Below are 23,362 nucleotides of genomic sequence, written 5' to 3'. Positions count from 1 at the left end.
TCCATGAAGATACCTTGAACAATTTCCAAGATACAGAGAAAAAGTGAAATTGTGACATTTTTACTTGACCTTTTGACCTTTGACCTCATGACCCAAAACTTTCACCAGAGAATCTTAATTGGATAATACATGTAGACACTAAACCCGGCGTTCAGACGATCCCCCTCTTCGCGGGGAGCACGTAGAGAGATTGTATCTTTTTTACGATCGACCGTCCACACGTGTCTTGATATCCCCCGCTGAACGGGGGACAAATCACGGCTAGGCACTGTATGCGCGTACAAAATGGCATTTTGAGCATGCGCACTTAGGAGGAAAACAGCTGCATGAGCTGCGCGCTCTGTCCCCCACCAGAATTTGTTGCCGGGCTCGACAAGCTTTCCGGGGGACAGGGAAATGTCCCACCGAGCGTCCACACGATGGATTGCCGGGGGATGTCCTGGCAAACGGGAGATTCCCCTCGCAGCGGGGGATCGTCTGAACGCAGGGTAAGTTTCAAGAAAATATCTTCAGGCAATGCATAGATATGGAGGAAATAGTGAAATTTTATGTATTTGACCTTGACCTTTTAACCTTTGACCTGAGCATGTGCATCCAAAAGTTGATAGGCACAACTTCACCACCTAATACACATACATACCAAGTTTCATTAGGATGATACCTCAAAAGGTTTTTTAGTTACGCTTGCCACAAAATTCATTACGGACGGAAGGACGGACAACCCGAAAACATATTAGCCTCCGGCACCACTTCATGGCAGAGGCATAAAAAGAGGCTCAGATTTGTTGTAATTGTTTTTTTTCCCATTTTTCATGGACCTGGAAAACATGAACCTAATCTTGAATTCCATGATCAACTATTAAAGCATTTGAAACATGGAAGTGGTTGAATAAATTACCGAGTTAAATAGTAATGCTGCTGAAGTGCAACTGCAGTATGACCATGGACGATGGACAATGGACCTACCAAACATGGACATACATACAGTACATCACTTGTTTATTACTGTATACGCTATAATTTTCGCGTACATAAATTTTCGCGAATTGCCGCTGTCACACATTTTCGCGATTGGGGGACCAGAGAAAATATGAAGTGGCAAAGAAAGTGTGAATTTTCAACTTACTAGCAAATAAGAGTGATACTAGTTATACACTGCATGAAAAAAACTTACCAAACTCTGTGAACTAGTACGTTAGAATTCAACATTTTTGAAGTGGTTAATTCCATCGCGCTAGATTTCTGAGGAGTGGTCCCCTTGCGATAATGGATTGGCTCTCTACAGTATTCGTAAGTAGACGTGGACGTGCTATATGTACGTAAACAAGCTTAGCCAGTATGGTCTGTTCGGTAAGCCGTGACATGGTATACTAGTACTGAAATGTTCGTATCATCAAGTCAAGGGATTCATTTTGGAAGGTAATATTTTCCTGTGTTGTTAATTTCGCGAATAGCTCCCGACTCGCGAAATTCGCGAAAATAAAACCCCCGCGAAATATATAGCGTATACAGTAATTCAAACACCTGTTTCTGTAAACAATGTCACAATATTAACATTTTAAAGATGCTCTCCTGCTTTGATCTCATCGTGCATCCTCGACAGCCAGCCTGGAGTAAGAACAAGACAGTGCTTTGAGATATCTAAAAAACTAAATGTGCAGAAGACAAATGCATACTCTGTGCAATTGTAGTATACATTGGGAAATCATCACTCAGTTAATTTCATTTGCAAAATGCATAAATGAGAGAAAACAAATCTAACTTTTCCCATTTTTCGCACATTGTGTCTGAGTATAACATGGACAGTAATTGTAGATGACACGTACAGCGACATGGTATGTCTTTAATACCATTACGCAAACTTACATGCCCATCCACAAGCGTCCACTTCAGTCATTACTAATTTTGTGACAGGAAATTTGTTATGACTTGAGGTTCGCTGCTCCCTATTGCAAGTCTGAAAAGGTACCTCGGCGTAATAAAATTGAAATGAGGGAAACGGTTCTTTGGTCAGTGACAATAAACGAGAACACAATCGTCATTGTCCAAACATCTGAATGTACTCATCAAGATGCACATAATCAGGTGGCGGTGATGCAGGTCAGATCAAAGAAAAAACCCTCTGTCAATAGTCCATGTGTGTAGTACACTGAAGGCAGCTCCATGGTGTAACTTATTCTCAGTTCAGAGTTACGTACTGTATACAATACACAGCCTGTATATCAAAGGGGCTTGGAAATCTTTTCTGGAATGTTTGGGAAGGGGGAAATCACTTACCCCTGACGATCCCCTCATCAACAGTCCAAAGTCCCCCCCCCCCCAAACACACACACACACACACACACACACACACACACACACAGAAAATGTTCCACAGCCCCATACGTAACTCTGAAGTGAGAATACCTAGTTGTAGTAAGCCTACATAATTATACTTGTTCGTCACGTACCTCAAAAGCATTTTCTAAGTACAAACTGGTTATTAATTCAATCATCTCTCTGTTTCAAATATTATACTTTCTTGATCATGGAATTCAAGATTTGATAAATATTTTCATTTCCATGAAAAATCTGACAATCTACAACAAATCTGCAACTTTTTTCTATTACTATACTTTTTCAGATTCATAAATACAGTGTTATTTGTACTTTCACGGCATAAAGCTTTCGCGAATTGGAGCCAATGACCGTTTTTGCGGCACAAAAACTTCCGCTAACTGCTACAGGCATTCAGTGCATTGTGTAGAACCGCGCACATTTGGCTTTCATGAATCCTGGCTCCTTGCGAAATTTATGAAAGGTTCATGCCTGCTAAAACTTCTGGACAATGAAATTCAGCATTGATACAGCGTACCATAAAAATAAACAAATAAAAACAAATTCCAGAGGGCTCCTATTCTAATATCAATGAGAAGGTCCTCAGGGATATCTCTCCAAATTTGGTGTTTTTATCAGTGGACAGTTTTATCCTGTAATGGCTATCTCCGAGTTAAGCATTGAAAGGGACCTAATTCCAACTTTACACTGTAAGGGTACATGTTCCCAAATCATCATCCTCGCTTCCATCTTTTAACGTTCAGATTCATGCCAGGATATAATTAATTTCAGCATTCCTGCCAATAGCATATATTGCACTGTAGTTTTGATGAAAAATCAGGCACATTTTATGGGGGCTCTGGAATGATTGCCAATGTAAAGGTTCAGAAACCCATCATCATCGCAAAAAAAATCAGAGCCATATACAGCTTGTAATACTGTAAAATATAATTTCCCTTTACCTTTCACTTTACCCAAGATTTTGAAAGAATACTATGTGTATTGTCACAGCAGTCAGGCTTTTTGCTCTTGTGGTCTACTGTAGACTCATCCCTTCTAATCCTTTCGTTTCTTTTAGTATTATTTTTTGTTTGTTTGTCTGGCTCTCTTCTGTGCTCTCAGCATTTTCTTCAACATGTACACATGTGGAGCTGAAATGTTGATTTGCCCATTCCTGGTCCACTCTGTTCTTGAAAATGATCACTGAGGGGACACTGACCCCTTATTCAAAGATGCACAATTGTTGTGCATAGTTGCAATTGATTGGTGTTACAAGTAGTACTATTGGGCCGGCTTGTGCCGAAAGGGTGGGTTGGGTGGTGGCGCGTCGCGTTAATGGGAACACCACCCTTCGTCCAAAGCCCCCCCCCCCCCCCGGTTTTGCCGAAAGGGTGCGTTGGGAGCGTTGGGTCGCGTCGCGTTGACTGGAACCCCACCCTTCGTCCAAAGCCCCCCCCCCCCCCCCCCCCCCCCCCCCCCCCCCCGGTTTTGCCGAAAGGGTGCGTTGGTACTTTTTCTCATGTAATATTAAAAGACAAGTTTTGAATCTATATTTAACCTTCAAACAAACCATTTCAAAGAGGCTATCGTCCGGATCGGTTTACACTCTATTACCACTTGGTCTACAGCCAGTTGGTCTAATAGAATGTTTAATTTCAGTTGGTCTAATAACCAGTTGGTCTAGTCATCATTTCGTCCAATTACTGTTTGGTCTAATTGTTATTTGGTTCAATTACAATAAAGGGTGGTGTTCCCATTAGCGCGACGCTCCACCACCCAACCTACCCTTTCGGCACAAGCCTAGAAAAAGGGCCCCCCCCAAAAAAAAAAAAAATAGCCCAGTTGGTCATATAGACGAAACAATGATTGGACCAAATGGTACCTGATTAGACCAGGAGGCTGGCTATTAGACCAAATGACAATAAGATCAATGGTTATTAGACTAAATAGGTGTAGACTAAATGATGATAGACAGAGGCTAGACCAACTGGGCAATGGACCAAAATCAATGATGTGTACACCAAATTTATATTGGACAAATTTGGTTTTATTTTAGACCATTTGATGATTAGATGAAATGGAATTAGACCAACTCATAATAGACCAAATTGGTATTTGATGATATAAATTGGTATTAGACCAAAAATAGACCAAATGGCTCTTATTAGACGAATTGACTGTAGACCAAATAGCAATTAAACCAAATAACAATTTGACCAAACAGTAATTGGACGAAATGATGACTACATGTAGACCAACTGGTTATTAGACCAACTGATATCAAACAGTCTATTAGACCAACTGGCTGTAGACCAAGTGGTAATAGAGTGTAAACCAATCCGGACGATAGCCTCTTTGAAATGGTTGTTTGAAGGTTAAATATAAATTCAAAACTTGTCTTTTAATATCACATGAGAAAAAGTACCAACGCACCCTTTCAGCAAAACCGGGGGCGCTTCGGACGAAGGGTGGGGTTCCAGTCAACGCGACGTGACCCAACGCTCCCAACGCACCCTTTCGGCAAAACTGAGGGGGCTTTGGACGAAGGGTGGTATTCCCATTAACGCGACGCGCCACCACCCAACCCACCCTTTCGGCATAAGCCCTATTGGGCCCCCTGCCTGCCTGATATTTGTTGTTTTTGTTGTAACAAAACATGTGAAAAGCCTGAATGTATCACTAAGTAGGTTAATATCTGAAATTATTTGTTTGTTTGTTTAATTTCCATCTGACAAGATGGCTGGTTAGCGCATATTCAGCTGCAATATTGGTCTTCCCGAGGGTCCAGTAGGATGTACACCATGTACTAAGACAGGACCACTTTATCGGGTTAAATACCCTGCAAGTCTGATGGTCCAGGACCGGCTAAAAATTACTGTCAAACTAGTATCTTTTTAAGGAATGGACCATCAAAATGGACCACCTACTGGTCTGACAGACAGGTCGGACCAGTAAAAAAAAAAAAAAAAAATGGATTAGTGTGCAGCCCTACTTAAAGGACAAGTTCACCTTCATAAACATAAGGATTGAGAGAATGTAGCAATATTAGTAGAACACATCATTGAAAGTTTGAGGAAAATCAGACAATCCGTTCAAAAGTTATGAATTTTTGAAGTTTTTGTGCAGTAACCGCTGGATGAGAAGACTACTGCAGTGTATGAATAACTTAGATGTCACATGCGTACAACAATATAAGGAAGATATAAAGAGAATTTCAGAAAATTCCATCTTTTGAAAAAAGTACACATTCCCCCGACTCGTTACCGACAAATGTTATGGGTAATATTATTCCCCCTGCCTTTAGAAAGAGGCAAGTCAAGTGCTCTTTTATTATGCGAAAAAAGTGAAAATATGTTGAATTTTCTTTTACATTTTCTTTATACTGTTGTACGCATATGGCTCACAAGCTGTAGTAGTCTCCTCATCCAGCGGTTCCAACACAAAAATTTTAAAAATTCATAACTTTTGCATCGATTGTCCAATTTTCCTCAAACTTTCACTGATGTGTTCTACTAATTCAATATTGTTGCATTTTCTCAATCCTTATGTTTATGAAGGTGAACTTGTCCTTTAAAGAAATCATCCCTGTTTGTGATAGGGTGCCTATTTGTGGCAGGGGAAATATCATTTGCCAATAAAACAGCTGAAGAGTATCCAGTATGCATAGTCCTGCTACATTGTAAGTATATACAGTGTAAAACAAAAAAAAAATGAGTTACTATATTACATATTATATACCTCATTTCTAGAATCCTCTCATCTGATTGGTTAAAAGGGGAGTCAGGAAAATAACTGTGCCCTATTTTTTAGTTACTGTGACCGCAGCCCGCGCACAGTTAGTAAATAGGTTTTAGAGACAGTCGCGACCCGTACACGTAGATCGCTCATATGTACGCACCAATGATACGACCGCCGCGCATTCAATCAGCGTGCTGTAAAAGAGACTAGCGGACTGGTTTGGAGACAATCGCAACCCTATAGTACACGTAACGTACACTGTACACATCACTGTACGCACCAATGATACGACCGCCACGCTGTCGATCAGCATTGATTACGAGTGCTGTAAAAGAGACTAGAATCTATATTTTCGGTATCTATATTTCGGAATCTATATTTTCGGTATATAAAACAAATAATGACTGCTTGATATTCGGGGTAGAGTTAAAATTATGTAGGCCCTCGGTGATGTGAAAACCGTAACCATATTTACGGTTTTCACATCACCTTGGGCCCATAATTTTAAATGTGCCCCTCATAGCAGTCATTATTTGTATACTGTTTTTCAATACTCTCAAGTGTTATGTATGGGAAGTGACAGTGACTACTCTCACCTTTTCATCAACAAATGAATTGGCCCCTGCTGCAAATAAGCACCATGTCACAAACAGGAATGATACTTGACTCTCTGACTCTAGTCTGTCACCATGTTCATGGCGCCATGTCTACCTTTAGGCAATGTACAACCACACCGCAAGTGTCTTTTCACCATCCAACCTTACACGTGTGGTTGTAGGCATGGCATTTATAGAGTATAGACTGGTTGTACAATATTCACACACACACATGAAGAAGCTACATACATGTCCATACCTTACATGGATCAGGTGAAAAAACCCTAAATATACTTTCTAAAGTTCTAGACAACTTTATTATCCTACTTTTTTTTTTTTTTAAATAGACCCTACAACTGACTGGTAGATTGCATTTTGGATTAATCAGGATAAATTGCAACACTATGATGAAGTCTTGTACATGTATATCAGGACTTTGGTTGATAACCTTTGTGTTTGCAGTGGGGCGGGCGGGCCACCCTGGCGGCTGCGCTGGGGCTGGCCTGCACATAATGTATAATGTCGCAACTATCCCAAAGTGTGCATACTCCACATACTACCGTGTACGAGTACTACTCGTAGTTGTACATGTATGTACAGCAAACCGTACCGTGCAGAGTAAATGAGGTAGCACTGTCATCATCGACCAAGCCACTATGATGCACCCCTGACAGTTGAGCCAGTGCAACTGGCTGGCTGGCTGGCTGCTGGCTGTCGATGGTGGGATAACAACAAACCCGAGGCTAGCCTTTGGTTGGGAAGTTGTAGATCTTTGTGAGAAAACTTGTGGTTACGGTGCACTCCCGTTAAAACGAACACTGTCATAACGAAAGTCCAGTTTATAATACAACGATGTAAAAATTCAGGCCTCAGCATTATTCGCTCTATTTTTTTTTTTATTGTCCATTTGTTCGGTTATAGCGAAAATTTGATATTAATAACGCAAGAAAACTGCCGGTCCCAAGGAATTCATTAGGAGTCCACTGTATTAACAAAAAACAGATTAAACATATGTGACAAAAGCGGAAAAAAAAGGAAGAAAAAGACAAGTATAAATTTGAAACAATCTGAAGAAAATAAAGTTGTCCAGAATGTACCAGAAAATAAAGTTGTCCAGAATGTACCAGAAAAAAATAAAATAAAAACAGTGCTGTTTTCATCACATAACACAGTACAAAAACTACAATGCATTGCACCCGCGTACAATGTGTCTAGCCAGCACGCATTTCACATAAACACCTGCCAGAGTATACTCAACGGGTCAAAACCCCATGCGTGTGGCTGGATGGTAAAGACACACGCGTGTGGTTGTTTTTCCCTAAACTGCCTTGCCCATGACCGAAAGATTGTGCCTGAAAACTAATAATAGGGTGGTACATCCAATTACCGCATGCTTTTTTTCATGGCTTTGAATTCCGTACTCAGAGGATGAAATTTCGGCGAAAAATAACACCACTTAATGTCTTATTCACAGACTCTTGGAAATTACGAATTCAGCCAACTTATGTCGATTGTTCGCTCCAGTTTTTAGAAAATATGCTTCAACATACCCCTCTAAAAAAGTTGTCTTTTTGCGCGGTGCAAAATCGCATTGTATTACCAGACAAGATTTTCGCAATGAAATAATCGACATCTTTCGCACCTAATCCTTGCACCAGAATCACAAATATCCACCACAAATCACCGTACACATTCTCACCAAGCGGATGACAAAGAAAAAAATCGGCAAATGAGGCTCAAATTTCGTATTATACGGTAAAATGTCTGTCTTGAACATTTCGAACAGTTCATGCAATAGAACCTTGTGAAAAATCAACAACTGGTTAGACTCTACTTCTAGTTTACATGCTTTGTCTACAGTATGGGAGCTGCACGCGCAGGTGACGTGTTGCGGGCCCCTTAGCGCACAACTATTCCTCATCGTTTGCGTTTGAGGACGATAGCTACAAATTTCCGATATCAATCAGTGAACTTTTGGTTCTATTGGAATCTTCAGCATTTTTCCTGTATGTGAGCGGGATTTCATAGAATTTCAGTCGTGAAATGTGATTCAAACATGCATAAATATTAACTACAGTGTATGACGACGTGCGGGTCACTCAACTATCTAAATTTGAGGTAAAATGTGAATTTTTTCGTGCTTTTACATTTTTATGTCGCGTTTTTTGCGATTTCGGTCCACACAAAGTTCTGTGAGGCTAATCTACGAAGTCTCGCGCGTACAGAATGTCATTAGTACGCAAAAATGTGCGTGTCCGGTAATACCATGGTGTCCGGTGACACCATGCTTGCCCCTACTAGTACATGTCTACTCTTTCGTACCACATTTCACACATTTCAAGGTTTCTATTAAAACGAATGGCAATACTGTACCACCCCACACACCACTCACTGTCCGTTATAAAGGCATTACAATCATGTCTGGACTAACGGTTAGAGTCTATACAAATAATGTATTATCAAACCCTATTAAACTGTGGATCTGATGAACCTGAACAATTAACCATCTGTGTATGTACCATTTAGATTTACTGATAGGGGCAAGCATGGTACAATGTATTACTGGACGCATGGTATTACCGGACACGCACATTTTTGCGTACTAATGACATTCTGTATGCGCGAGACTTCATAGATTAGCCTCACAGAACTTTGTGTGCACCGAAATCGCAAAAAACGCCACATAAAAATGTAAAAACATGAAAAAATTCACATTTTACCTCAAATTTATGGTTGAGTGACCCGCACCTCATCATAGTTAGTACTTAGGCATGTTTGAATCACATTTCGCGACTGAAATTCTATGAAATCCCACTCACATACAGGAAAAATGCTGAAGATTCTAATAGAACCAAAAAGTTCACTGATCAATGTCGGAAATTTGTAGCTACATGTATCGTCCTCAAACGCGAACGATGCGGAATAGTTGTGCGCTAAGGGGCCCGCAACTCATCACCCGCGCGTGCAGCTCCCATGGACAAAGCACGTAAACTAGAAGTAACTGTGAACTGTTCGAAATGTTCAAGACAGACATTTTACCGTAAAATACGAAATTCGAGCCTCATTTGCCGATTTTTTTCTTTGTCATCCGCTCGGTGAGAATGTGTACGGTGATTTGTGGGATAAATTGTGATTCTGGTGTAAGGATTAGGTGCGAAAGATGTCGATTATTTCATTGCGAAAATCGTGTCCGGTAATACAATGCGATTTTACACCGCGCAAAAAGACAACTTTTTGAGAGGGTTATGATTGAAGCATATTTTCTAAAAACTGGAGTGAAGCAATTGACATCAGTTGGCTGAATTCGTAATTTCCAGGAGTCTGTGAATAAGTGATGTTATTTTTAGCTGAAATTTCATGCATCCTCTGAGTACGGAATTCAAAGCCACCACAAAAAGCATCCGGTAATTGGATGTGCCACCCTACAAGTGTATACATAGTCTAGATGGTGTACCGGTATTCGACTCACTAACTGTGAATCATTCCATTGCACATTCACTTTCAACAATACATACACTGTATAGGCCTAGATCTAGATAGAGCAGTAAGTTTATATCTAACGTTATACAAATGATGCACAGGATAGAGTGTGTTAGTGTAGGCGTGGTGCACTCGAGGGTATTTACAATTGTGAAACATGCACGAGGCGAAGCCGAGTGCATGTTGCACTACATTGTAAATACCCGAGAGTGAGCTACGCCTCCACTAACGCCACGAAATAATCCTGTGCATCATTTGTTTTATAAAATGGGTCGAAAATTCGAAAACTAACATCATTTTTCAGCGTTTTTCACGTACCTTTGTGGGTCAAGACGTCCGAAGATGTTCGTCCCAAACATTTACGCACGTCGCACTCGCGGAAGTCCCGCACATACAGTATAAGTATAATGGGGGGTTGGGTTTCCGGACACTTAAGTTCCCGCATGAAAACTTACTTATTTTACATAGAATATGCACCCTTTACCTTAAAGACTTGATAAAGACTCCTCATATAGGCCTACTAGACAACATACTCTGAAAACGGCGTGAGAATTAACCTGCTAAATCGCTTGGTCTACTGTACTGTACAAAGTGTACGTATAGTAGAGTATACGTACGTACGCCACACATGACATGTTATGCACAAGGGAAGACAGGCCGGCCGGCCGGCAGCCCGAACTAGAAGTTGTTTACAGGATTGACAGCGCGTATACATGCAATTCATCAAAGGAGCCGCCGCGCGCACAGACGATCGGCAATCTACCATAGGATTACAGGCAGTGCAATTGTACTGAAGTAAAGGAAGGAGGTGTGTCTCATTTCAACGCTTCCTATTGGCTACATTCTTGAACCCATTTTATAATACTTTTTATAGAAATAGCGCACGGCTCGGAGTGCGATAGTGTAAATGCAGTGCACGCGAGGTTTCTTTAGATAGGTGCCGCCTCTGCGTACGAACCGCTAGGCGAGTATGCAGTGCGCACCATCTGAAGAAACCGAGCGTCCACTGCACTTACATTGTCGCACAACGGAACAAGTGCGCTATTTCTTTTATAAAGTAGCGGTTTTTTTATGAATAACCCCCCCTTCCCCCACAAAGATAAAAAACAGCATTGTACGCAATGAATTGTTTATTGATAGACAAATTTCGGCAACACGATAACGCCAGGTAGCAGTCTAAAGGCCGCCTCACACTGCGATTACGATGGGATGCATGTAGCATCGCAAGCGTTCGGTAATACTCAACGTACTGTATGGTTGGGTGTTCATAATACCGGCCACCTAACGTTTTTCTATCAATAGAAACGTGAAAAATCTCACAATTTGCCTGAAATTTTACTCACGTGTGGAGAAAATACTCCGGATTCACAAGCGCGCACTGAAAATGCGATCTGAGGTACGCGCTCTAGATGGCGGCTTCGAACGCGTGGGGTGTCATTTTTTCCGCACTCAGTTGCCCTGTTCATTTCAACCGACCACCCTGACAATACGTATAAAGGGCGCTTAAATGCGTTTTTTCGACAGGCCGCTGTTTTTTTCTAGCCGTCATTTTTCCCCCAATAATATTTGAATATATGTTGAATCCTTCGATATTATGCACTTGTCAATGTAATGACTCACCCCACTACCCCCGGACATGGGTGCGTCATTTCCTCGTTTGGTCCGTCAAATTTGTGACCCAGGTGTTCGTCATTTTACCAGCTTTGTCCGTCAAATTTTTGACCGAGGGGTGCATCAAAATCCCATCATTGTCGGTCAAATTTTTGACCGAGGGGTGCGTCATGGTACGTCAATTGGCTATGGAAAATAACACGCATTATTCTGAACCGAGGGGTGCGTCATTTGCTATGGAAAACTGCACGCATTTTTGCACGCTACCAGTACCGTATACAAGTACCGCGAGTGAAATTACAGGGAGCGTTTTCCCGCGGCAAGTGAAAGTCGGGAAGCGTTTTGGAATAAGAGGGGAAAATGCTTGCCAGAATCTGGCAAGCAAATAATTTAAAAGCCACCCTTTCTCCTCACATTTTCTAAATAATGTTCTGTGGTGACAAAGGCGAATTTTTGACAGTAAAAGAAGCGGCAGCAGAAGAAACTGCCTGCCGCATGCCATTTTCTGCTAGCGGGATAAATAGCCCGACGAGACGCGCGACGCTGTAAGTACGCTGTGCGAATCTCTACGTACAGCGAATGGGCTGTGTGTACTCGCGGGAATGCCGTGGCGTGGTGTGTACCTGCGCTGCAGTATGCATCCACCGGACTAGCAATGGCCGCGCACACACAGCGCATCTGCACACATGGCGTATTGTGATTGTCATGTATGGATTGCATGCACAGAATACACACTATAAATGTACGGAATACTTGGTATCGTAGCATGCAGCAGCGTGATGTACGGTGAATGACGGTACGGTGCTTACAGGGCCAGGGTAAGGGAAACTTGCAGAAACTTTTACAAATTATGTTTACGAACCAAAAGAAAATGAATTTGCTTGAATAAAACGTATGCAAAAATCTTTTCAGTATTTTTGGGGGTGCGTCAAATGTACCAAGGATGTCCGTCAAAAAAGTGACCGAGGTGTGCGTCACTTTCAACGTGTTGTCCGTCAAAAAAGTGACTGTGGTGTTCGTCACTTGCAGCGTTTTGTCCGTCAAAAAAGTGACTGTGGTGTCCGTCAAAAACCCCGTGTGGTCAGTCAAAAAATTACCATGACGCACCCATGTCCGGGGGTAGTGGGGTGCGTCATTACATTGACAAGTGCATTACTTTTGAAGGACTGTTTGATGAATTTGAATTGATTTTCATTAGGAAACTTTTCATCGTAATTGAAATAAATTAGATGAGTCGGTTTGTTTTTTCAACATTCATTTCTCGTTTCTGCTTCAACTCGTACAGTCGTAGCGTGCGACAAAATAATTATGTCATGTGTACGTGTATGTACTGTGTAACATGTGTGCACGATCGTACAAGCGGCGGTGACAATTTTGCGGTCAAAATCGTCAAATTTATTACGGAAGGATACTCCATCTAACAACGAGTCAGCAAAGGTAGGCCTAACGTTAGTTATACCGTATGTAGTTACACGATAAATCTTATTCGATTTTGCTAAATTTCGTTAATTTAGAGGGAATACTTATTTGTTTTCGCCTCATTTTACTCGGTAGCGTAGCCCAGTGAAGAATTGAACACCGTTGCGCGTAGTCCCATGGTTACATTTTCTTTCTGTACCCGCAATGCCATTATAGTGCGCGGTCGGTGTGTTGAACACCTACCATACTACGTTAGGTAGATGCGATGGAATGCAACGCAACTTCACGAGCGTGGTATATCACTTTTTTTGCGCGACATCTGCACTCCCGTGCAGTGCGCCGAAAAAGTTGAATGCCATGTGACGCGTTTTGACCAATTACCATGCTTGAAATCCGCTAGCTATTTTATAAAACTAGATATCTAGACTCACTTGTAAGCAAAGGGGGAGCAGTTGTGAGCATGGATCGAGAATCTATCTTCTCACGTAACATCTGGTTAATTTACTTGTTTCATAATACTAGAGTCTAATTTAATATCATAATACCACGCCACGGTGGTTACTAAATGGTCATTCTCCTCCTATTGCACGTTGCGATGGGATCATGCTCTAATTTAAACATTTAAAATTAAGGAAAGCATGATATGGTGCCATGGATCTGTATCTGCCTATCCTACTCAGTCAAACAGCCAAGCCATCAATTGTACTGGATCGTTTCACTGGCCCTGACATGATAGTGATACATGCAATCGCATTACGATTTGTATTGACGTCTAACATTACCTCTCCGCCTATCTGCGTGGTGTTGCGATGCTTCAGAAATTTCGTATTCGCCAATGTATTGCAACATTCTCACTGTCTCAGGCATTCATACTCATTATTTCATCTAAAACATGAATATAATACATACCACTGATAAAAATGGGTTGCAGTTACTCGGGATACGGATCGCTGTTGAGCTTCTCAGAACCACCTTTTTGTGCCAGAGTCACACGATTTAGATTGCAATCACATCAACATGTCCGCAATGGAGGGTCATGAGACCTATGACGTCACGATGTGAAGGGATCCGCCAGCAAGTGCTTTGCTCTGTACAGCGTACATGCAGCAAAACGTCGGCGACCACGAGCTTGGGCCAATCACCTGGTCCTTTGTGAGAAAATTGTAATCAAGAAGAACAAAAAAGTAAACTGATGAATGCGTCGTAATTCTTCAGATAATACAACGACAAACTGGTCTTTCCTTTTCTGTATATTTCGAGTAGTTTTAAAGTGTGTGCTCTGCACTGCGTTGGAAACTACAGTGAATGTATATACGCGATGATAATTGCAGAATTAGGTACATTTTGTAAAAAACAAACAAACAAAAAAACAAACAAACAAACAAACACAAACAAAATATGAAAAAAAAACTCCTGTTTCAAGAAACATGGAGCTAGCCCCGTGGTCTCCATGGTGATGGATTTTCTGTAAGGCGCAGCCCTGAAGAAGATGCTCAGGGGCGGATCCAGGAATCTGTAAAATTGTGAGATCGGCAGGCCGGGGAGGGGGAGGCGGTGCACGCTCCCCCCCCCCCCTTTTTTTTTTTTTTTATTCAGGCCCCTATTTTGTTTTAACAAAAATTATACTAGTAGAGGGGGCGCGCGCCTGGTACTCCCCCCTCTGGATCCGCCAAATCTAAGTTATCCCCCCCCCCTACCTTTTTTTCTTTAAAAGAAATGTTTTATAAGTCATCAATGAACCAACTTTTACTGAAATAACTATTTTTTATTTTTTCAAACAATATTTTATTTCGATTCCATCATCCATCCTTGAATACAATTCATCATTTAGTTGTTGCTGCTAGCTGCGTGACATTTCAACCATCATATTATCACAAAATATTACAAAGTAATTCTCAGGACTGTACTGCTTCACAAAATTATAGTCATTCCCGCAATAATTATAAGATCAATTTTGAAAATGGGTCAGCTATTGTGTAGTCTGTACATTACACTATTGTGTAGTGTATATCGATTCTTTTTTTTTTGGGGGGGGGGGGCAGGGGAAATGCTAACTGTATAAATCGCTTATAACGCTAAGTGTATATAAGTCATAGCGTCAGAGTTCGTGCATACGTAGAAAGCAACACAATACCGTCTTTGTATCTCTATGATATAGACCCTAATACTTGTAGGCAATCATATTTTCCACAGGGAAATCACCTATAAGTCATGAGTCACAACTCATAATGCACTGTTAAAGCAGAACCTTTTAAGTAGGCTCTGGTACAAGGTATAAAGATCCTGCTCTCGAGTTCAATGAAGAGCAGGATTGTCCCTGTGAGTCCCACCTCACATCCAACTGGCCAATGGAAGACCAGCCTCTTCTATAGTCAGACGTGAGTATGGGCTATCCAACCATGTTCGCAGATGGGTGAGGGGGACTCAAACAAAATAACAGGAAGGCATTTCACGATAGTTGCTCACACTTTAGGTCTTCTGAAAACTTCCCAAAATTGCCATTTTGCTCTTTGCTTTTATCAGTACCGGTACATTATCTAACAATCTATAGTAACTGTTTGACAAAGTGCTTAGACCGACGTATGTTAGTCTGCATGGTTTCCAGACCCTTTGCCAACTGGACTCCGCGGCGACGAAGTCGCCGCCTTTGCTGCAGGCAGGACAAAACCGCCTTAAACTATACTAGTTTTCGACGTTGAGGGCGTCAATATCCTGAATAGCGAATTAGTACGGCAGAGGGTCTGGAAGCCAGACTAGACGTAAGTAAGCACTGAATAATAATTATTGATCAGTGTTTCAGTATGACACTAAAGAAATCATGGGTATACAATATTCGAGCAAGATGAATAGAACCGACAACCTCATGATCAACGGGCAAGCGTCTTATCCATGCACATTATAGACAACCGAGCTTTATTCCGGCCCATCAGCCAGTCTAAGTGCTGGTTCTTATCCTCATAGCATGCATTTAGCGAGCATATATAGTGCGTAATTAATCAAACTGATGAAATTCTTCCATCTAGTTGTTTTCATTGCAACTGCAAGTTGACTAATGTCCTACATCGAGGTAATGTATATTAAGCAGTCAGGGTTTTAGTAGCCGTCCACATATACGCTGACAAAAGAATTTACGCTCATTAATACTTTACTGAGTCGAGCAGAATATTCGAATCTACGACCTCCTGATCACCCACCTGCTGACAGGCGTCTTAGCCACTAGACCACCGAGCTTTATTTCCGCCCGACAGCAAGTGTTGGTTCTTCTATGGCATGCATGCAGCGGGTACTGCGTATTATTCAAATTGATGAAATTTTTCCGCCGAGTTTCATTGTTATTATTACATGTATTATTATTGCTGCAAATGACTTGCAAGTTGCTCTATCACATCAACGTAATAAGCACGGAATTGATCAGTGCATATAGCACGCCGAACGGGGGGGGGGGGGGGGGGGCTGGGGCCCCCACTTTTTTTTTTACCCGCACATAGGAATACATAGGGTATCACCACTTTGGCCCGGCCCCCACCTTTTTCTTCTTTGTTGCTTGTCAGCTGAAGAAACCCGGAAGTGACACAAGAAGTTGCGCTGAAGGCTCCTTTTTTATTTAATTTTTCTTGTTATAAGTATAGATGATGAAACCCGGAAGTGCCCCCCCCCCCTTGTACCGAGGTCATCACACTAGACCGACACCCACTAGTCATTGAGCCCACGAGTTCGACATCGAAAATAATAAGGTCCATGAGTCATGATACTGCTCACGAGTCATTTATACAGCCCATGAATTCGACACTACAGGTGAAAACAGCCCACGAGTTCGACAGATACAACACGGGTGTCGGCCTCGTGGGCCTTGTTAGCTTCGTGTCGAACTCATGCTATGGGCTGTATACTCGTGAGCTGTATAACTAATGGGCTGTGATATAATGACTTGTGAGCTGTATGTAACTCATGATGGGCTGTATGACTCGTGGGTGTTGGTCTCGTGACGTGCACCCCCAGTACCTGGTATACTAGCCGTAACTTGAGTGATGGGCATATAACACTTTGTAACACTATAGATTCATGGGCCGAATACTACGACCTCGGAAGACCTCGTGATCTTTTAGCACTGAAAAAAAAGGAGAAAAATAGCAAAAAGCTCATCATGAATAGTTAGAGTTGAAGTCTGAACTTTTATTCCTACGAAACATTCCGACCTAACCGTTCTACCTATCAGACGTACACTCTTATTTCTGCCGAGTCAAAATTTCAACTCTGAATCCGAGTCAAAAAAAAAATTCACTCCGATCCGTGTGAATTTAACACTAACCCGTGTATTTCTGATTCAAACCCGAATTATCGTTTTGGTTATCGGACACCTGCGCAGAGTCACATCAGAAATACCCAGCGCGGTGTACAGTCATGACAATTTATACGCGCTCTCTTATTGGACAAAATGTGATGTCATGACTTGTGTCCTATGTGACGTAGTACGCCCGCGGAAAAAAAAAGCGTCATTTCTCGACGATCCGCCGCGGCCGCGAGATGTCTTGCAACTTTTTGTCTTCAAGATGGACAATTTTGTGTGCACTTTTCTAGAGGAATGCGGAATGGAGGAATACATATAAATCATCGGTGAGTACCCACCTCATTCATAACACTCATTAATAATTGCCTGAAACATGGTCTAAACAGTCAGTTTTATTTAGGGCAAAATGAACTTTCGACACGGACACATTGACTGGTAATGGCGTAACCGTATAGGTGGCCGTACATTAGCTCGTACCTTTTGTACGTAGCCCTGGGCTATAATAGCTTATGATTATACGTTAGAACCAATCTACAATAGATGTGAACCACCTAGCTACACCTCCACAGTACATGCATAAAATACACATACGATCTTGATTACTAATTCGAGCTATACCGTACGGCCGCCTACGGCTACGCCATAATTACCAGTCAATGTGTCCGTGTCGAAAGTGGCATTTTGCCCTAAATAAAACTGACTGTTTAGACCATGTTTCAGGCAATTATTTATATGAGTGTTGTGAATGAGGTGTGTACTCACCGATGAAAACTCCTATGTATTCCTCCATTCCGCATTCCTATAGAAAAGTGCACACCAAATCCGAGTCATCACTACACCAAAATGGGTTACTTACAATGCGGGAAACGACACCGTATCAGAGTGAAATTGTGATCTTTTGATTCGGAAATTCGGGTGTCATTTTGCTGGAATAGATTGCACCTAACTGACCCCATTTCCGAGTCAAATTTGACACTTTCCGAGTTAATTTGACGCCACAGAAATGACTCGGAAAGTCACTCGGAATCCGTGTGAAATCATTTGACTCGGAAGGAGTTGACTCCCAGCTGGCGCCATTTCCGAGTCACATTTCACACTTTCCGAGTTATTTTTGACGCCGCAGAAATAAGAGTGTATAACACAATGTACGGCAGTACACTCCAACTCCAATCTCTACACAAAGACACACAGTTTTAGGGCCTATTATATCTGATGGAGATACCCCTGATTTAAAAGAAGAAGAAGATGATGATGATGATGATGAAGAAGAAGTAAAGACAAATTCATTAGAACAAGGAATCTCTCCTACACACACAACCTAAATTGGTAGGCAGGACTAATAAGAAGCTAGTCCAGATGGTGTCACCCTGGACTAGTGTTATTCTAGTAATGCTAGCTTGACTTGCTTATTGGACTACCGTGAAGTTAGTAATGACTACTGGACTTGGTAAGCCAAGGCAAGTAATGACTTCTGGACTTGCATAATGCTAGTCATGATGTTAGTTAACACTGCTGGACTAGGGAAATCAAGCTAGTAATGAGCATAAAACTACTCATCATGTTAGTAGTGATTGCTGGACTAGTTAGGCAAAAGATAGTCAGAGAGTGCTGGACTAGCACAAAGCTAGTCATGTCTGTTGAACTAAGTTACTAGCTTTGGATTTCCATGCTAGTCATGACTGCTGGACTAGCATGAGACTTGTAATGGATGCTGGACTATGCTGAGTAAGGCTAGTCATTGCTGCTTGACTAGAAAACGACTAGCTTTAAACTAGTGTAGATGGTGTCAAGTTACACTAACATAGAGCTAGTACAAACAGCTAGACTAGCTTATTGCTGGTCTGGCCCTTTTGACTAGCTTTCACCGAACCTAGTGCAGCATGCGTGACAAGCGAAAGCTAGTCAAGGTCTCGGAGATGAATCTGAAATGAAATTACATGTATGCAGATAATGTAACTGTGACGAAAATACATTAAAACAAAAGCAATAATATCAGGTTAAAAATCTCAAATTTTATTCATCCAACGAATGCAGCAAATTAATGTAGGCATCATGAATATCACAAATGAATCTTACATAATTGAAAAGAAATTGAATTGCAGCATTGAATAAACATATGAATATACAGGGTTACATAAAAACACTCAATGCACAATGGGAAGCATGAAATAAATCAAGAGTCGAGCTCTACAACTGCATATCTCCTTATATACAACATTATATAAAATTGAACCCGTAAATGGCCATGTGTTGTGAACTTGCAACCCAAAAGGGTGGACCAAAAAAAAAAAATTATGTTATGATTCATTGTTATATGAGCTCATTAAGCACATGAAATTGTGACACGGCAAGTGATAGAATAAAAAAAAACGATGAAGGTGCGGGGGAGGTGAGGGGGAGAGGGGAGAGAAACGGTACACATAAAGTCTATGGGAGCGATTTTTTTAATTATGTGAATAACTTTGCTATACTAGGAACTAGGCAGTTCATTTTGGTTTTTTCTTACAGCTAGGACAGGTATAATAATCCAACTCCAAATGCATTATAAATTTCTCACTGATAATTATCTCAAATCAAGTCACAAAAGGTTTAATCATATGACCAAGTCAACTTAACACTATGAGAGCAAATTTATTATAATTCATAATTTTGGTATAATATGGGCTACAAACTTGATTTGAGTCTTTCTCATCCTTCTCATTATTTCAGCTTCATAACGCATGTTTTATTGTACAGTGTATTAAGAACTATAAATTATATGTGGCTATACAACTCGAAATCTGTGCAAGGCAAAGTCTGAAACTAAAGCAGAAATTCATTCCCAAGGATTGTGTACTAAATGTACAGTACATGTATTTTGGAATTTAATTCGAGAAATCTGACTCTGGTTGCTTTCTTACAAATGATTATAACATAGGCATATAGTAATAACTCATTGAGATAATGTGTGTGGTTCCTATACAATTTCGTTATTACAGAGTATATTTCATAAACTTTCACACACAAACACATTACTGTCCATAAGAATAAGATGTAATGAGGCTTGCAGTGATGTAACATCCAATACAAATGTAGGTACATGTAATGTATTAATCTGATCTAAAAATACAACAAACGGAACAAATTCTCTAAAAATTTCAGATTTTGACTTTCTTTTTATATCATGCCATTTTGTACAGAAAGGATGCATTTCTGAAGGTGGTATCAAGGTATGAAATCAGACTAGTACAAGACCGATGTTAGTACACAAAACAGTCTGTCCAAAGGGGTTTTCCGAGGTATTGTCATGAACAACATTTCATGAATATTCTTTATCTTTAAGGTATCTACTTAAAACGTATCTTGACTGTAATGCTTTCGGGTCTGGAGAGCAAGATTTTTTTTTCCTCTCTTGGGGGCCCTATCCTCTGCCCCCCCCCCCCCCCCCCCCCCCCCCCCCCCGAGCTCCAAGGAGGTTATCATAGGTATTGAGGCATTGTCATGAACGTATATTCTTCACCTATAAAGATATCCACATACACCATATCTTGCCTATAATGCTTTTGGATCTGGAGCACAAAAGTTTCTCCAATCTTCCCTTGCCCCCCCCCCCCCCCCCCCCCTCGACCACATGCTCAACATGAACAACCTTGGGACCCTACCCACTAAGGATGATCCCAACCAAGTTTGACTGAAATCTGGACTCCGGTTTGAAGAAGATGGACATGTGTTTTTTCCCCTTGGCCCCCACCACCAAAACTTGGGTCTTTCCATGAACAAACTATATTCTTTATAGGTAAATGTATAGATCTACAAATAACATATTAACTGCATTGTTTTGGGGTCTGGAGAAGAAGATTTTTAAAGATTACCCCCTTTTTCCCCTTGGGGCTGTCCCCCTGTGCCACATGCTCCACATGAACAACTTTTGGTCCCTACCCCCTAAGAATGATCCCCACCAAGTTTGGTTGATATCCGCCCACCAGTTCTTGAGAAGAAGATGAAAATGTAAAAGTCTATGCACGACGCATGACGAACAAAAAGCGATCGATCGCAATAGCTCACTCAAGCCTTTGGCTCAGTTGAGTTTAAAATAGACACAATGAACATTACCCACTTCACTAGCAGTTGTTAAGACCACATTTTGAAAACAGTACATGGATCGACCAGTCTCTGTCCTAAAAATAGATCAATTTTTTTTTTTCACCAGAAAGCCAGTTTCTGACTAAAGGCAGTTTATTGTGTTACTGATATTTGATCATCTAATATTCAAATTAAATATCAACTAGCACTAATTGACAAAATTTGAAACAGTTAACCAAAATAAACTAACAATTATACCTCAAATGACCTTGTTTTTTTACTTTTGAGGCTTTGACCCTGTCATGTGACTTCAAAGTGTGTCATAAGGGGAAAGTTACCATAATGCACCTATTATCCAAGTTTGGTTACGATTGAAGTTCAAACTAGATATATCGCTACGGCTACTGATATGCCTCCGCCATAATGCATGGTTCTCCTAATAGGTCGATAGTACAATGTCTTGACAATGTGTGATGACAGTTTCACACAACTGGCAAAATATTAAAATGACAGGTTTGACACAAATGTGCTGAATGTTCACTTTCCTAGAACTAGGTTCAATTGGATGAATGATTAAAATGTCAGAGTGCAGGTATTTGGGGAACTGATGATTTTTACTTGACTTTTGACCCTTTTATAAGTTTATGCATTGAGTAATTTTCAAGGTATTGAGAAAAAGTATAATTTCAGTATCAAATAGGAAAATAGCATTATCTAAACCTGGCCTTTGACCTTTGACCTCACAGTTCCAAAGAGAATCACTGTTAGGTTGAACATGCATAAATATGTAAGTTTCATGATGATACCTTGAGTTACTTTCGAGATATGGAGGAAAAAATGTAATTTAGCACTTTCACTTGACCTTTTACCTTTTGACCTTTGGGCAAGAAACTTCCCCAAAAATATATATAGGGTAATACATGCCATACATCAAGTTTAAAATATATTTTGAGGAGTTGACCTTGACCTTTGACCCCCTGACCTTTGACCCATGACCCCCAACTTCCCTAGATATTCACTGCCCATCGGTACAAGCATATATACTAAGTTCCATGAAGATACCTTGAACCATTTGTGAGATATGGAGAAAAACATGAAATTTCAATTTTTTTTTTCAAAAAATAACCTGTGACCTTTGACCTTTGACCCTGTGACCCTAAAATCCACACAAAGTATTATCCCCCAAGGATATACCCTCATACCAAGTTTGATGTAAAACCACCACACGGTTCTTGAGATATCAACAAAAACAAAACGGGACGGACGGACGTACGGACGTACAGACGGACGGACGGACGGACGGACGGACGGACGGACGGTACGGACGACCCGAAAACATAATGCCTCCGGCCACTTCGTTGCGGAGGCATAAAAAGTTACTGAAAACTGTAACAGATGGACACATGGAAGGAAGCATGGATGAACATACAGAATTTGGATCGTTTTGTGTCATCACAATATTTGGTGAATACTGCCAGTTGTTTGGGAAAATAAAATCTTCCCTATAATAAGGTTGTTTTCAGGGCAGCTTGAAGTTTCAAAACAAACTCTTTTCATCGACGAGCCCTGTTCTACTTTTAGTGTTGAAGTGCTGCAGTACGTCCTGGTAACAGCTTCATGTTCAACTACAGATGAGCCTGATGAGGCTGACTCTTCAACAAGAATGTAAGTTCCAACTTCAGAGGAGCATTTAATGTATCTCAAAAGAGGAAAAAGCAAGGATATGTACGTAGGCCTATACACCGATGGTAGCTGTCTCTTCTCGTTGGGCTTCTAATCTAACGTTGGAATTGTGTTCAGTCAGGGGCTTGGTGGGAGCTGCAACTACTCTCTCTCTGCCTGAGTTGATGAG

Source organism: Diadema antillarum, unplaced genomic scaffold, assembly GCF_040938485.1.
Source record: "Diadema antillarum isolate AM-2024a unplaced genomic scaffold, OU_Dant_1.0 scf00000109, whole genome shotgun sequence".
NCBI lineage: Eukaryota > Metazoa > Echinodermata > Echinoidea > Diadematoida > Diadematidae > Diadema > Diadema antillarum.
This window is presented reverse-complemented; position numbering follows the sequence as displayed.